Below are 14,089 nucleotides of genomic sequence, written 5' to 3' on the forward strand. Positions count from 1 at the left end.
TGTTTTGATTTGCATTTGAATAAGTGTGAGAGAGTGGTTTGAAGGAGCGCCACTGGTATAATGGTATCATGCAAGATTCCCATTCTTGCGACCCGGGTTCGATTCCCGGGCGGCGCATGTACTTTTGACGGTTTGGTTATTTTGTGTGACTGTGGATAGGAGTAGTTGTAATTTCCTGAACGAGAAGAATACTTATGAGTTTCTTGCTCTACAACGTTTCTTTTTTTTTGATGATGTTAGTGTGATTTTCTGTACTTGAACGTTGTATATATTCGTACAAACACTGTCCAAGAGCGACAAGTTTTGTAGAAGGTGTAAAGGACACAATGTAGTGGGTGTTGATAAAATACTAAGGATAAGTATTGTTGTAAGTATTTGAAGAGGTTCATGTGAAGTTGAGAATGGCCTCCAAGAGATTTGTTCGGAATTGCATACAATGAATGTGAGATGCTGGTTTGAAGGAGCGCCGCTGGTGTAGTGGTATTGTGCAAGATTCCCATTCTTGCGACCCGGGTTCGATTCCCGGTCGGCGCATGTACTTTTGACGTTTTGGTTATTTTGTGTGACTGTGGCTAGGAGTAGTTGTACTTTCCTGAACGAGAAGAATACTCATAAATTTGTTGCGAGCAAAGCTCTAATTAACTGATGATGTTAGTGTGATTTTCTGCACTTGAAAGTTGTACATATTTAGGCATACACTGTGCGAAAGATACAGTTTTTGAACGGTTTTAACAGGAATGAACTAGGTGTTGATAAAGTACTAATAATAAGTATTGTGGAAAGTATTTGAAGAGGTTCACGTGAAGTTGAGACTAATCTCCAACCGATCTGTTTTGATTTGCATTTGAATAAGTGTGAGAGAGTGGTTTGAAGGAGCGCCAGTGGTGTAGTGGTATAATTCAAGATTCCCATTCTTGCGACCCGGGTTCGATTCCCGGGCGGCGCATGTACTTTTGACGGTTTGGTTATTTTGTGTGACTGTGGATAGGAGTAGTTGTAATTTCCTGAACGAGAAGAATACTTATGAGTTTCTTGCTCTACAACGTTTCTTTTTTTCGATGCTGTTAGTGTGATTTTCTGTACTTGAACGTTGTATATATTCGTACATACACTGTCCAAGAGCGACAAGTTTTGTAGAAGGTGTAAAGGACACAATGTAGTGGGTGTTGATAAAATACTAAGGATAAGTATTGCTGTAAGTATTTGAAGAGGTTCATGTGAAGTTGAGAATGGCCTCCAAGAGATTTGTTCGGAATTGCATACAATGAATGTGAGGTGCTGGTTTGAATGAGCGCCGCTGGTGTAGTGGTATCATGCAAGATTCCCATTCTTGCGACCCGGGTTCGATTCCCGGTCGGCGCATGTACTTTTGACGTTTTGGTTATTTTGTGTGACTGTGGCTAGGAGTAGTTGTACTTTCCTGAACGAGAAGAATACTCACAAATTTGTTGCGAACAAAGCTGTAATTAACTGATGATGTTAGTGTGATTTTCTGCACTTGAAAGTTGTACATATTTAGGCATACACTGTGCGAAAGATACAGTTTTTGAACGGTTTTAACAGGAATGAACTAGGTGTTGATAAAGTACTAATAATAAGTATTGAGGAAAGTATTTGAAGAGGTTCACGTGAAGTTGAGACTAATCTCCAACCGATCTGTTTTGATTTGCATTTGAATAAGTGTGAGAGAGTGGTTTGAAGGAGCGCCGCTGGTGTAGTGGTATCATGCAAGATTCCCATTCTTGCGACCCGGGTTCGATTCCCGGGCGGCGCATGTACTTTTGACGTTTTGGTTATTTTGTGTGACTGTGGCTAGGAGTAGTTGTACTTTCCTGAACGAGAAGAATACTCATAAATTTGTTGCGAACAAAGCTGTAATTAACTGATGATGTTAGTGTGATTTTCTGCACTTGAAAGTTGTACATATTTAGGCATACACTGTGCGAAAGATACAGTTTTTGAACGGTTTTAACAGGAATGAACTAGGTGTTGATAAAGTACTAATAATAAGTATTGTGGAAAGTATTTGAAGAGGTTCACGTGAAGTTGAGACTAGTCTCCAACCGATCTGTTTTGATTTGCATTTGAATAAGTGTGAGAGAGTGGTTTGAAGGAGCGCCACTGGTGTAATGGTATCATGCAAGATTCCCATTCTTGCGACCCGGGTTCGATTCCCGGGCGGCGCATGTACTTTTGACGTTTTGGTTATTTTGTGTGACTGTGGATAGGAGTAGTTGTAATTTCCTGAACGAGAAGAATACTTATGAGTTTCTTGCTCTACAACGTTTCTTTTTTTTTGATGATGTTAGTGTGATTTTCTGTACTTGAACGTTGTATATATTCGTACATACACTGTCCAAGAGCGACAGGTTTTGTAGAAGGTGTAAAGGACACAATGTAGTGGGTGTTGATAAAATACTAAGGATAAGTATTGTTGTAAGTATTTGAAGAGGTTCATGTGAAGTTGAGAATGACCTCCAAGAGATTTGTTCGGAATTGCATACAATGAATGTGAGATACTGGTCTGAATGAGCCCCGCTGGTGTAGTGGTATTATGCAAGATTCCCATTCTTGCGACCCGGGTTCGATTCCCGGGCGGCGTATGTACTTTTGACGTTTTGGTTATTTTGTGTGACTGTGGCTAGGAGTAGTTGTACTTTCCTGAACGAGAAGAATACTCATAAATTTGTTGCGAACAAAGCTCTAATTAACTGATGATGTTAGTGTGATTTTCTGCACTTGAAAGTTGTACATATTTAGGCATACACTGTGCGAAAGATACAGTTTTTGAACGGTTTTAACAGGAATGAACTAGGTGTTGATAAAGTACTAATAATAAGTATTGAGGAAAGTATTTGAAGAGGTTCACGTGAAGTTGAGACTAATCTCCAACCGATCACTTTTGATTTGCATTTGAATAAGTGTGAGAGAGTGGTTTGAAGGAGCGCCGCTGGTGTAATGGTATCATGCAAGATTCCCATTCTTGCGACCCGGGTTCGATTCCCGGGCGGCGTATGTACTTTTGACGGTTTGGTTATTTTGTGTGACTGTGGATAGGAGTAGTTGTAATTTCCTGAAGGAGAAGAATACTTATGAGTTTCTTGCTCTACAACGTTTCTTTTTTTTGATGATGTTAGTGTGATTTTCTGTACTTGAACGTTGTATATATTCGTACATACACTGTCCAAGAGCGACAGGTTTTGTAGAAGGTGTAAAGGACACAATGTAGTGGGTGTTGATAAAATACTAAGGATAAGTATTGTTGTAAGTATTTGAAGAGGTTCATGTGAAGTTGAGAATGACCTCCAAGAGATTTGTTCGGAATTGCATACAATGAATGTGAGATACTGGTCTGAATGATCCCCGCTGGTGTAGTGGTATTATGCAAGATTCCCATTCTTGCGACCAGGGTTCGATTCCCGGGCGGCGTATGTACTTTTGACGTTTTGGTTATTTTGTGTGACTGTGGCTAGGAGTAGTTGTACTTTCCTGAACGAGAAGAATACTCATAAATTTGTTGCGAACAAAGCTCTAATTAACTGATGATGTTAGTGTGATTTTCTGCACTTGAAAGTTGTACATATTTAGGCATACACTGTGCGAAAGATACAGTTTTTGAACGGTTTTAAGAGGAATGAACTAGGTGTTGATAAAGTAGTAATAATAAGTATTGTGGAAAGTATTTGAAGAGGTTCACGTGAAGTTGAGACTAATCTCCAACCGATCTGTTTTGATTTGCATTTGAATAAGTGTGAGAGAGTGGTTTGAAGGATCGCCGCTGGTGTAGTGGTATAATTCAAGATTCCCATTCTTGCGACCCGGGTTCGATTCCCGGGCGGCGTATGTACTTTTGACGGTTTGGTTATTTTGTGTGACTGTGGATAGGAGTAGTTGTAATTTCCTGAACGAGAAGAATACTTATGAGTTTCTTGCTCTACAACGTTTCTTTTTTTTGATGATGTTAGTGTGATTTTCTGTACTTGAACGTTGTATATATTCGTACATACACTGTCCAAGAGCGACATGTTTTGTAGAAGGTGTAAAGGACACAATGTAGTGGGTGTTGATAAAGTTCTAAGGATAAGTATTGCTGTAAGTATTTGAAGAGGTTCATGTGAAGTTGAGAATGGCCTCCAAGAGATTTGTTCGGAATTGCATACAATGAATGTGAGATGCTGGTTTGAATGAGCGCCGCTGGTGTAGTGGTATCATGCAAGATTCCCATTCTTGCGACCCGGGTTCGATTCCCGGGCGGCGCATGTACTTTTGACGTTTTGGTTATTTTGTGTGACTGTGGCTAGGAGTAGTTGTACTTTCCTGAACGAGAAGAATACTCATAAATTTGTTGCCTGCAAAGGTCTAATTAACTGATGATGTTAGTGTGATTTTCTGCACTTGAAAGTTGTACATATTTAGGCATACACTGTGCGAAAGATACAGTTTTTGAACGGTTTTAACAGGAATGAACTAGGTGTTGATAAAGTACTAATAATAAGTATTGTGGAAAGTATTTGAAGAGGTTCACGTGAAGTTGAGACTAGTCTCCAACCGATCTGTTTTGATTTGCATTTGAATAAGTGTGAGAGAGTGGTTTGAAGGAGCGCCACTGGTGTAATGGTATCATGCAAGATTCCCATTCTTGCGACCCGGGTTCGATTCCCGGGCGGCGCATGTACTTTTGACGGTTTGGTTATTTTGTGTGACTGTGGATAGGAGTAGTTGTAATTTCCTGAACGAGAAGAATACTTATGAGTTTCTTGCTCTACAACGTTTCTTTTTTTTTGATGCTGTTAGTGTGATTTTCTGTACTTGAACGTTGTATATATTCGTACATACACTGTCCAAGAGCGACAGGTTTTGTAGAAGGTGTAAAGGACACAATGTAGTGGGTGTTGATAAAATACTAAGGATAAGTATTGTTGTAAGTATTTGAAGAGGTTCATGTGAAGTTGAGAATGACCTCCAAGAGATTTGTTCGGAATTGCATACAATGAATGTGAGATACTGGTCTGAATGAGCCCCGCTGGTGTAGTGGTATTATGCAAGATTGCCATTCTTGCGACCCGGGTTCGATTCCCGGGCGGCGTATGTACTTTTGACGTTTTGGTTATTTTGTGTGACTGTGGCTAGGAGTAGTTGTACTTTCCTGAACGAGAAGAATACTCATAAATTTGTTGCGAACAAAGCTCTAATTAACTGATGATGTTAGTGTGATTTTCTGCACTTGAAAGTTGTACATATTTAGGCATACACTGTGCGAAAGATACAGTTTTTGAACGGTTTTAACAGGAATGAACTAGGTGTTGATAAAGTACTAATAATAAGTATTGAGGAAAGTATTTGAAGAGGTTCACGTGAAGTTGAGACTAATCTCCAACCGATCTGTTTTGATTTGCATTTGAATAAGTGTGAGAGAGTGGTTTGAAGGAGCGCCGCTGGTGTAGTGGTATAATTCAAGATTCCCATTCTTGCGACCCGGGTTCGATTCCCGGGCGGCGTATGTACTTTTGACGGTTTGGTTATTTTGTGTGACTGTGGATAGGAGTAGTTGTAATTTCCTGAACGAGAAGAATACTTATGAGTTTCTTGCTCTACAACGTTTCTTTTTTTTTGATGCTGTTAGTGTGATTTTCTGTACTTGAACGTTGTATATATTCGTACATACACTGTCCAAGAGCGACAGGTTTTGTAGAAGGTGTAAAGGACACAATGTAGTGGGTGTTGATAAAATACTAAGGATTAGTATTGTTGTAAGTATTTGAAGAGGTTCATGTGAAGTTGAGAATGGCCTCCAAGAGATTTGTTCGGAATTGCATACAATGAATGTGAGATGCTGGTTTGAAGGAGCGCCGCTGGTGTAGTGGTATCATGCAAGATTCCCATTCTTGCGACCCGGGTTCGATTCCCGGTCGGCGCATGTACTTTTGACGTTTTGGTTATTTTGTGTGACTGTGGCTAGGAGTAGTTGTACTTTCCTGAACGAGAAGAATACTCATAAATTTGTTGCGAACAAAGCTCTAATTAACTGATGATGTTAGTGTGATTTTCTGCACTTGAAAGTTGTACATATTTAGGCATACACTGTGCGAAAGATACAGTTTTTGAACGGTTTTAAGAGGAATGAACTAGGTGTTGATAAAGTACTAATAATAAGTATTGTGGAAAGTATTTGAAGAGGTTCACGTGAAGTTGAGACTAGTCTCCAACCGATCTGTTTTGATTTGCATTCGAATAAGTGTGAGAGAGTGGTTTGAAGGAGCGCCACTGGTGTAATGGTATCATGCAAGATTCCCATTCTTGCGACCCGGGTTCGATTCCCGGGCGGCGCATGTACTTTTGACGGTTTGGTTATTTTGTGTGACTGTGGATAGGAGTAGTTGTAATTTCCTGAACGAGAAGAATACTTATGAGTTTCTTGCTCTACAACGTTTCTTTTTTTTGATGATGTTAGTGTGATTTTCTGTACTTGAACGTTGTATATATTCGTACATACACTGTCCAAGAGCGACAGGTTTTGTAGAAGGTGTAAAGGACACAATGTAGTGGGTGTTGATAAAAGACTAAGGATAAGTATTGTTGTAAGTATTTGAAGAGGTTCATGTGAAGTTGAGAATGGCCTCCAAGGGATTTGTTCGGAATTGCATACAATGAATGTGAGATGCTGGTTTGAATGAGCGCCGCTGGTGTAGTGGTATCATGCAAGATTCCCATTCTTGCGACCCGGGTTCGATTCCCGGGCGGCGCATGTACTTTTGACGTTTTGTTTATTTTGTGTGACTGTGGCTAGGAGTAGTTGTACTTTCCTGAACGAGAAGAATACTCATAAATTTGTTGCCTGCAAAGGTCTAATTAACTGATGATGTTAGTGTGATTTTCTGCACTTGAAAGTTGTACATATTTAGGCATACACTGTGCGAAAGATACAGTTTTTGAACGGTTTTAACAGGAATGAACTAGGTGTTGATAAAGTACTAATAATAAGTATTGAGGAAAGTATTTGAAGAGGTTCACGTGAAGTTGAGACTAGTCTCCAACCGATCTGTTTTGATTTGCATTTGAATAAGTGTGAGAGAGTGGTTTGAAGGGGCGCCGCTGGTGTAGTGGTATAATTCAAGATTCTCGTTATTGCGACCCGGGTTCGATTCCCGGGCGGCGCATGTACTTTTGACGGTTTGGTTATTTTGTGTGACTGTGGCTAGGAGTAGTTGTACTTTCCTGAACGAGAAGAATACTCACAAAGTTGTTGCCTGCAAAGCTCTAATTAACTGATGATGTTAGTGTGATTTTCTGCACTTGAAAGTTGTACATATTTAGGCATACACTGTGCGAAAGATACAGTTTTTGAACGGTTTTAACAGGAATGAACTAGGTGTTGATAAAGTACTAATAATAAGTATTGAGGAAAGTATTTGAAGAGGTTCACGTGAAGTTGAGACTAGTCTCCAACCGATCTGTTTTGATTTGCATTTGAATAAGTGTGAGAGAGTGGTTTGAAGGAGCGCCACTGGTGTAGTGGTATCATGCAAGATTCCCATTCTCGCGACCCGGGTTCGATTCCCGGGCGGCGCATGTACTTTTGACGGTTTGGTTATTTTGTGTGACTATGGATAGGAGTAGTTGTAATTTCCTGAACGAGAAGAATACTTATGAGTTTCTTGCTCTACAACGTTTCTTTTTTTTTGATGCTGTTAGTGTGATTTTCTGTACTTGAACGTTGTATATATTCGTACATACACTGTCCAAGAGCGACAGGTTTTGTAGAAGGTGTAAAGGACACAATGTAGTGGGTGTTGATAAAATACTAAGGATAAGTATTGTTGTAAGTATTTGAAGAGGTTCATGTGAAGTTGAGAATGACCTCCAAGAGATTTGTTCGGAATTGCATACAATGAATGTGAGATACTGGTCTGAATGAGCCCCGCTGGTGTAGTGGTATTATGCAAGATTCCCATTCTTGCGACCCGGGTTCGATTCCCGGGCGGCGTATGTACTTTTGACGTTTTGGTTATTTTGTGTGACTGTGGCTAGGAGTAGTTGTACTTTCCTGAACGAGAAGAATACTCATAAATTTGTTGCGAACAAAGCTCTAATTAACTGATGATGTTAGTGTGATTTTCTGCACTTGAAAGTTGTACATATTTAGGCATACACTGTGCGAAAGATACAGTTTTTGAACGGTTTTAACAGGAATGAACTAGGTGTTGATAAAGTACTAATAATAAGTATTGAGGAAAGTATTTGAAGAGGTTCACGTGAAGTTGAGACTAATCTCCAACCGATCTGTTTTGATTTGCATTTGAATAAGTGTGAGAGAGTGGTTTGAAGGAGCGCCGCTGGTGTAGTGGTATAATTCAAGATTCCCATTCTTGCGACCCGGGTTCGATTCCCGGGCGGCGTATGTACTTTTGACGGTTTGGTTATTTTGTGTGACTGTGGATAGGAGTAGTTGTAATTTCCTGAACGAGAAGAATACTTATGAGTTTCTTGCTCTACAACGTTTCTTTTTTTTTGATGCTGTTAGTGTGATTTTCTGTACTTGAACGTTGTATATATTCGTACATACACTGTCCAAGAGCGACAGGTTTTGTAGAAGGTGTAAAGGACACAATGTAGTGGGTGTTGATAAAATACTAAGGATAAGTATTGTTGTAAGTATTTGAAGAGGTTCATGTGAAGTTGAGAATGGCCTCCAAGAGATTTGTTCGGAATTGCATACAATGAATGTGAGATGCTGGTTTGAAGGAGCGCCGCTGGTGTAGTGGTATCATGCAAGATTCCCATTCTTGCGACCCGGGTTCGATTCCCGGGCGGCGCATGTACTTTTGACGTTTTGGTTATTTTGTGTGACTGTGGCTAGGAGTAGTTGTACTTTCCTGAACGAGAAGAATACTCATAAATTTGTTGCGAACAAAGCTCTAATTAACTGATGATGTTAGTGTGATTTTCTGCACTTGAAAGTTGTACATATTTAGGCATACACTGTGCGAAAGATACAGTTTTTGAACGGTTTTAACAGGAATGAACTAGGTGTTGATAAAGTACTAATAATAAGTATTGTGGAAAGTATTTGAAGAGGTTCACGTGAAGTTGAGACTAGTCTCCAACCGATCTGTTTTGATTTGCATTCGAATAAGTGTGAGAGAGTGGTTTGAAGGAGCGCCACTGGTGTAATGGTATCATGCAAGATTCCCATTCTTGCGACCCGGGTTCGATTCCCGGGCGGCGCATGTACTTTTGACGGTTTGGTTATTTTGTGTGACTGTGGATAGGAGTAGTTGTAATTTCCTGAACGAGAAGAATACTTATGAGTTTCTTGCTCTACAACGTTTCTTTTTTTTGATGATGTTAGTGTGATTTTCTGTACTTGAACGTTGTATATATTCGTACATACACTGTCCAAGAGCGACAGGTTTTGTAGAAGGTGTAAAGGACACAATGTAGTGGGTGTTGATAAAATACTAAGGATAAGTATTGTTGTAAGTATTTGAAGAGGTTCATGTGAAGTTGAGAATGGCCTCCAAGGGATTTGTTCGGAATTGCATACAATGAATGTGAGATGCTGGTTTGAATGAGCGCCGCTGGTGTAGTGGTATCATGCAAGATTCCCATTCTTGCGACCCGGGTTCGATTCCCGGGCGGCGCATGTACTTTTGACGTTTTGGTTATTTTGTGTGACTGTGGCTAGGAGTAGTTGTACTTTCCTGAACGAGAAGAATACTCATAAATTTGTTGCCTGCAAAGGTCTAATTAACTGATGATGTTAGTGTGATTTTCTGCACTTGAAAGTTGTACATATTTAGGCATACACTGTGCGAAAGATACAGTTTTTGAACGGTTTTAACAGGAATGAACTAGGTGTTGATAAAGTACTAATAATAAGTATTGAGGAAAGTATTTGAAGAGGTTCACGTGAAGTTGAGACTAATCTCCAACCGATCTGTTTTGATTTGCATTTGAATAAGTGTGAGAGAGTGGTTTGAAGGATCGCCGCTGGTGTAGTGGTATAATTCAAGAGTCCCATTCTTGCGACCCGGGTTCGATTCCCGGGCGGCGTATGTACTTTTGACGGTTTGGTTATTTTGTGTGACTGTGGCTAGGAGTAGTTGTAATTTCCTGAAGGAGAAGAATACTTATGAGTTTCTTGCTCTACAACGTTTCTTTTTTTTGATGATGTTAGTGTGATTTTCTGTACTTGAACGTTGTATATATTCGTACATACACTGTCCAAGAGCGACATCTTTTGTAGAAGGTGTAAAGGACACAATGTAGTGGGTGTTGATAAAGTTCTAAGGATAAGTATTGCTGTAAGTATTTGAAGAGGTTCATGTGAAGTTGAGAATGGCCTCCAAGAGATTTGTTCGGAATTGCATACAATGAATGTGAGATGCTGGTTTGAATGAGCGCCGCTGGTGTAGTGGTATCATGCAAGATTCCCATTCTTGCGACCCGGGTTCGATTCCCGGGCGGCGCATGTACTTTTGACGTTTTGGTTATTTTGTGTGACTGTGGCTAGGAGTAGTTGTACTTTCCTGAACGAGAAGAGTACTCATAAATTTGTTGCCTGCAAAGGTCTAATTAACTGATGATGTTAGTGTGATTTTCTGCACTTGAAAGTTGTACATATTTAGGCATACACTGTGCGAAAGATACAGTTTTTGAACGGTTTTAACAGGAATGAACTAGGTGTTGATAAAGTACTAATAATAAGTATTGAGGAAAGTATTTGAAGAGGTTCACGTGAAGTTGAGACTAGTCTCCAACCGATCTGTTTTGATTTGCATTTGAATAAGTGTGAGAGAGTGGTTTGAAGGATCGCCGCTGGTGTAGTGGTATCATGCAAGATTCCCATTCTTGCGACCCGGGTTCGATTCCCGGGCGGCGCATGTACTTTTGACGTTTTGTTTATTTTGTGTGACTGTGGCTAGGAGTAGTTGTACTTTCCTGAACGAGAAGAATACTCATAAATTTGTTGCGAACAAAGCTCTAATTAACTGATGATGTTAGTGTGATTTTCTGCACTTGAAAGTTGTACATATTTAGGCATACACTGTGCGAAAGATACAGTTTTTGAACGGTTTTAAGAGGAATGAACTAGGTGTTGATAAAGTACTAAAAATAAGTATTGTGGAAAGTATTTGAAGAGGTTCACGTGAAGTTGAGACTAATCTCCAACCGATCTGTTTTGATTTGCATTTGAATAAGTGTGAGAGAGTGGTTTGAAGGATCGCCGCTGGTGTAGTGGTATAATTCAAGAGTCCCATTCTTGCGACCCGGGTTCGATTCCCGGGCGGCGTATGTACTTTTGACGGTTTGGTTATTTTGTGTGACTGTGGCTAGGAGTAGTTGTAATTTCCTGAAGGAGAAGAATACTTATGAGTTTCTTGCTCTACAACGTTTCTTTTTTTTGATGATGTTAGTGTGATTTTCTGTACTTGAACGTTGTATATATTCGTACATACACTGTCCAAGAGCGACATCTTTTGTAGAAGGTGTAAAGGACACAATGTAGTGGGTGTTGATAAAGTTCTAAGGATAAGTATTGCTGTAAGTATTTGAAGAGGTTCATGTGAAGTTGAGAATGGCCTCCAAGAGATTTGTTCGGAATTGCATACAATGAATGTGAGATGCTGGTTTGAATGAGCGCCGCTGGTGTAGTGGTATCATGCAAGATTCCCATTCTTGCGACCCGGGTTCGATTCCCGGGCGGCGCATGTACTTTTGACGTTTTGTTTATTTTGTGTGACTGTGGCTAGGAGTAGTTGTACTTTCCTGAACGAGAAGAATACTCATAAATTTGTTGCCTGCAAAGGTCTATTTAACTGATGATGTTAGTGTGATTTTCTGCACTTGAAAGTTGTACATATTTAGGCATACACTGTGCGAAAGATACAGTTTTTGAACGGTTTTAACAGGAATGAACTAGGTGTTGATAAAGTACTAATAATAAGTATTGTGGAAAGTATTTGAAGAGGTTCACGTGAAGTTGAGACTAGTCTCCAACCGATCTGTTTTGATTTGCATTTGAATAAGTGTGAGAGAGTGGTTTGAAGGAGCGCCACTGGTGTAATGGTATCATGCAAGATTCCCATTCTTGCGACCCGGGTTCGATTCCCGGGCGGCGCATGTACTTTTGACGTTTTGTTTATTTTGTGTGACTGTGGTTAGGAGTAGTTGTACTTTCCTGAACGAGAAGAATACTCATAAATTTGTTGCGAACAAAGCTCTAATTAACTGATGATGTTAGTGTGATTTTCTGCACTTGAAAGTTGTACATATTTAGGCATACACTGTGCGAAAGATACAGTTTTTGAACGGTTTTAAGAGGAATGAACTAGGTGTTGATAAAGTACTAAAAATAAGTATTGTGGAAAGTATTTGAAGAGGTTCACGTGAAGTTGAGACTAATTTCCAACCGATCTGTTTTGATTTGCATTTGAATAAGTGTGAGAGAGTGGTTTGAAGGATCGCCGCTGGTGTAGTGGTATAATTCAAGATTCCCATTCTTGCGACCCGGGTTCGATTCCCGGGCGGCGTATGTACTTTTGACGGTTTGGTTATTTTGTGTGACTGTGGATAGGAGTAGTTGTAATTTCCTGAACGAGAAGAATACTTATGAGTTTCTTGCTCTACAACGTTTCTTTTTTTTGATGATGTTAGTGTGATTTTCTGTACTTGAACGTTGTATATATTCGTACATACACTGTCCAAGAGCGACATGTTTTGTAGAAGGTGTAAAGGACACAATGTAGTGGGTGTTGATAAAGTTCTAAGGATAAGTATTGCTGTAAGTATTTGAAGAGGTTCATGTGAAGTTGAGAATGGCCTCCAAGAGATTTGTTCGGAATTGCATACAATGAATGTGAGATGCTGGTTTGAATGAGCGCCGCTGGTGTAGTGGTATCATGCAAGATTCCCATTCTTGCGACCCGGGTTCGATTCCCGGGCGGCGCATGTACTTTTGACGTTTTGTTTATTTTGTGTGACTGTGGCTAGGAGTAGTTGTACTTTCCTGAACGAGAAGAATACTCATAAATTTGTTGCCTGCAAAGGTCTAATTAACTGATGATGTTAGTGTGATTTTCTGCACTTGAAAGTTGTACATATTTAGGCATACACTGTGCGAAAGATACAGTTTTTGAACGGTTTTAACAGGAATGAACTAGGTGTTGATAAAGTACTAATAATAAGTATTGTGGAAAGTATTTGAAGAGGTTCACGTGAAGTTGAGACTAGTCTCCAACCGATCTGTTTTGATTTGCATTTGAATAAGTGTGAGAGAGTGGTTTGAAGGAGCGCCACTGGTGTAATGGTATCATGCAAGATTCCCATTCTTGCGACCCGGGTTCGATTCCCGGGCGGCGCATGTACTTTTGACGGTTTGGTTATTTTGTGTGACTGTGGATAGGAGTAGTTGTAATTTCCTGAACGAGAAGAATACTTATGAGTTTCTTGCTCTACAACGTTTCTTTTTTTTGATGCTGTTAGTGTGATTTTCTGTACTTGAACGTTGTATATGTTCGTACATACACTGTCCAAGAGCGACATGTTTTGTAGAAGGTGTAAAGGACACAATGTAGTGGGTGTTGATAAAGTTCTAAGGATAAGTATTGCTGTAAGTATTTGAAGAGGTTCATGTGAAGTTGAGAATGGCCTCCAAGAGATTTGTTCGGAATTGCATACAATGAATGTGAGATGCTGGTTTGAATGAGCGCCGCTGGTGTAGTGGTATCATGCAAGATTCCCATTCTTGCGACCCGGGTTCGATTCCCGGGCGGCGCATGTACTTTTGACGTTTTGGTTATTTTGTGTGACTGTGGCTAGGAGTAGTTGTACTTTCCTGAACGAGAAGAATACTCATAAATTTGTTGCGAGCAAAGCTGTAATTAACTGATGATGTTAGTGTGATTTTCTGCACTTGAAAGTTGTACATATTTCGGCATACACTGTGCGAAAGATACAGTTTTTGAACGGTTTTAACAGGAATGAACTAGGTGTTGATAAAGTACTAATAATAAGTATTGAGGAAAGTATTTGAAGAGGTTCACGTGAAGTTGAGACTAGTCTCCAACCGATCTGTTTTGATTTGGAT

At 39.9% G+C, this 14,089-nt stretch overlaps 27 non-coding genes across 27 annotated transcripts; all 27 read left to right on the plus strand.

Annotated features, from left to right (window-relative positions):
* The first annotated feature begins 46 nt into the window (after window positions 1–46).
* Window positions 47–117, plus strand: Trnag-ccc (transfer RNA glycine (anticodon CCC)). The gene has a single exon. It is a non-coding gene; the product is annotated as a tRNA-Gly (tRNA).
* Window positions 118–463: 346 nt separating this feature from the next.
* Trnag-ccc (transfer RNA glycine (anticodon CCC)) lies at window positions 464–534 on the plus strand. The gene has a single exon. It is a non-coding gene; the product is annotated as a tRNA-Gly (tRNA).
* A 757-nt stretch (window positions 535–1,291) lies between these two features.
* On the plus strand, window positions 1,292–1,362 carry Trnag-ccc (transfer RNA glycine (anticodon CCC)). Its single transcript has one exon. It is a non-coding gene; the product is annotated as a tRNA-Gly (tRNA).
* A 341-nt stretch (window positions 1,363–1,703) lies between these two features.
* Trnag-ccc (transfer RNA glycine (anticodon CCC)) lies at window positions 1,704–1,774 on the plus strand. The gene has a single exon. It is a non-coding gene; the product is annotated as a tRNA-Gly (tRNA).
* A 341-nt stretch (window positions 1,775–2,115) lies between these two features.
* Window positions 2,116–2,186, plus strand: Trnag-ccc (transfer RNA glycine (anticodon CCC)). Its single transcript has one exon. It is a non-coding gene; the product is annotated as a tRNA-Gly (tRNA).
* Window positions 2,187–2,532: 346 nt separating this feature from the next.
* On the plus strand, window positions 2,533–2,603 carry Trnag-ccc (transfer RNA glycine (anticodon CCC)). Its single transcript has one exon. It is a non-coding gene; the product is annotated as a tRNA-Gly (tRNA).
* A 341-nt stretch (window positions 2,604–2,944) lies between these two features.
* Trnag-ccc (transfer RNA glycine (anticodon CCC)) lies at window positions 2,945–3,015 on the plus strand. Its single transcript has one exon. It is a non-coding gene; the product is annotated as a tRNA-Gly (tRNA).
* A 1,173-nt stretch (window positions 3,016–4,188) lies between these two features.
* Trnag-ccc (transfer RNA glycine (anticodon CCC)) lies at window positions 4,189–4,259 on the plus strand. The gene has a single exon. It is a non-coding gene; the product is annotated as a tRNA-Gly (tRNA).
* Window positions 4,260–4,600: 341 nt separating this feature from the next.
* Trnag-ccc (transfer RNA glycine (anticodon CCC)) lies at window positions 4,601–4,671 on the plus strand. Its single transcript has one exon. It is a non-coding gene; the product is annotated as a tRNA-Gly (tRNA).
* Window positions 4,672–5,017: 346 nt separating this feature from the next.
* Trnag-gcc (transfer RNA glycine (anticodon GCC)) lies at window positions 5,018–5,088 on the plus strand. Its single transcript has one exon. It is a non-coding gene; the product is annotated as a tRNA-Gly (tRNA).
* A 341-nt stretch (window positions 5,089–5,429) lies between these two features.
* Trnag-ccc (transfer RNA glycine (anticodon CCC)) lies at window positions 5,430–5,500 on the plus strand. The gene has a single exon. It is a non-coding gene; the product is annotated as a tRNA-Gly (tRNA).
* Window positions 5,501–5,846: 346 nt separating this feature from the next.
* Trnag-ccc (transfer RNA glycine (anticodon CCC)) lies at window positions 5,847–5,917 on the plus strand. Its single transcript has one exon. It is a non-coding gene; the product is annotated as a tRNA-Gly (tRNA).
* A 341-nt stretch (window positions 5,918–6,258) lies between these two features.
* Window positions 6,259–6,329, plus strand: Trnag-ccc (transfer RNA glycine (anticodon CCC)). Its single transcript has one exon. It is a non-coding gene; the product is annotated as a tRNA-Gly (tRNA).
* Window positions 6,330–6,674: 345 nt separating this feature from the next.
* Window positions 6,675–6,745, plus strand: Trnag-ccc (transfer RNA glycine (anticodon CCC)). Its single transcript has one exon. It is a non-coding gene; the product is annotated as a tRNA-Gly (tRNA).
* Window positions 6,746–7,498: 753 nt separating this feature from the next.
* On the plus strand, window positions 7,499–7,569 carry Trnag-ccc (transfer RNA glycine (anticodon CCC)). Its single transcript has one exon. It is a non-coding gene; the product is annotated as a tRNA-Gly (tRNA).
* A 346-nt stretch (window positions 7,570–7,915) lies between these two features.
* Window positions 7,916–7,986, plus strand: Trnag-ccc (transfer RNA glycine (anticodon CCC)). Its single transcript has one exon. It is a non-coding gene; the product is annotated as a tRNA-Gly (tRNA).
* Window positions 7,987–8,327: 341 nt separating this feature from the next.
* Window positions 8,328–8,398, plus strand: Trnag-ccc (transfer RNA glycine (anticodon CCC)). The gene has a single exon. It is a non-coding gene; the product is annotated as a tRNA-Gly (tRNA).
* Window positions 8,399–8,744: 346 nt separating this feature from the next.
* Window positions 8,745–8,815, plus strand: Trnag-ccc (transfer RNA glycine (anticodon CCC)). The gene has a single exon. It is a non-coding gene; the product is annotated as a tRNA-Gly (tRNA).
* A 341-nt stretch (window positions 8,816–9,156) lies between these two features.
* Trnag-ccc (transfer RNA glycine (anticodon CCC)) lies at window positions 9,157–9,227 on the plus strand. The gene has a single exon. It is a non-coding gene; the product is annotated as a tRNA-Gly (tRNA).
* Window positions 9,228–9,572: 345 nt separating this feature from the next.
* On the plus strand, window positions 9,573–9,643 carry Trnag-ccc (transfer RNA glycine (anticodon CCC)). Its single transcript has one exon. It is a non-coding gene; the product is annotated as a tRNA-Gly (tRNA).
* Window positions 9,644–10,400: 757 nt separating this feature from the next.
* On the plus strand, window positions 10,401–10,471 carry Trnag-ccc (transfer RNA glycine (anticodon CCC)). The gene has a single exon. It is a non-coding gene; the product is annotated as a tRNA-Gly (tRNA).
* A 341-nt stretch (window positions 10,472–10,812) lies between these two features.
* Trnag-ccc (transfer RNA glycine (anticodon CCC)) lies at window positions 10,813–10,883 on the plus strand. Its single transcript has one exon. It is a non-coding gene; the product is annotated as a tRNA-Gly (tRNA).
* Window positions 10,884–11,640: 757 nt separating this feature from the next.
* Window positions 11,641–11,711, plus strand: Trnag-ccc (transfer RNA glycine (anticodon CCC)). Its single transcript has one exon. It is a non-coding gene; the product is annotated as a tRNA-Gly (tRNA).
* A 341-nt stretch (window positions 11,712–12,052) lies between these two features.
* Window positions 12,053–12,123, plus strand: Trnag-ccc (transfer RNA glycine (anticodon CCC)). Its single transcript has one exon. It is a non-coding gene; the product is annotated as a tRNA-Gly (tRNA).
* A 757-nt stretch (window positions 12,124–12,880) lies between these two features.
* On the plus strand, window positions 12,881–12,951 carry Trnag-ccc (transfer RNA glycine (anticodon CCC)). Its single transcript has one exon. It is a non-coding gene; the product is annotated as a tRNA-Gly (tRNA).
* A 341-nt stretch (window positions 12,952–13,292) lies between these two features.
* On the plus strand, window positions 13,293–13,363 carry Trnag-ccc (transfer RNA glycine (anticodon CCC)). The gene has a single exon. It is a non-coding gene; the product is annotated as a tRNA-Gly (tRNA).
* Window positions 13,364–13,708: 345 nt separating this feature from the next.
* On the plus strand, window positions 13,709–13,779 carry Trnag-ccc (transfer RNA glycine (anticodon CCC)). The gene has a single exon. It is a non-coding gene; the product is annotated as a tRNA-Gly (tRNA).
* The last annotated feature ends 310 nt before the right edge of the window (window positions 13,780–14,089 follow it).

Source organism: Haliotis asinina, chromosome 7 (assembly GCF_037392515.1).
Source record: "Haliotis asinina isolate JCU_RB_2024 chromosome 7, JCU_Hal_asi_v2, whole genome shotgun sequence".
Lineage (NCBI taxonomy): Eukaryota > Metazoa > Mollusca > Gastropoda > Lepetellida > Haliotidae > Haliotis > Haliotis asinina.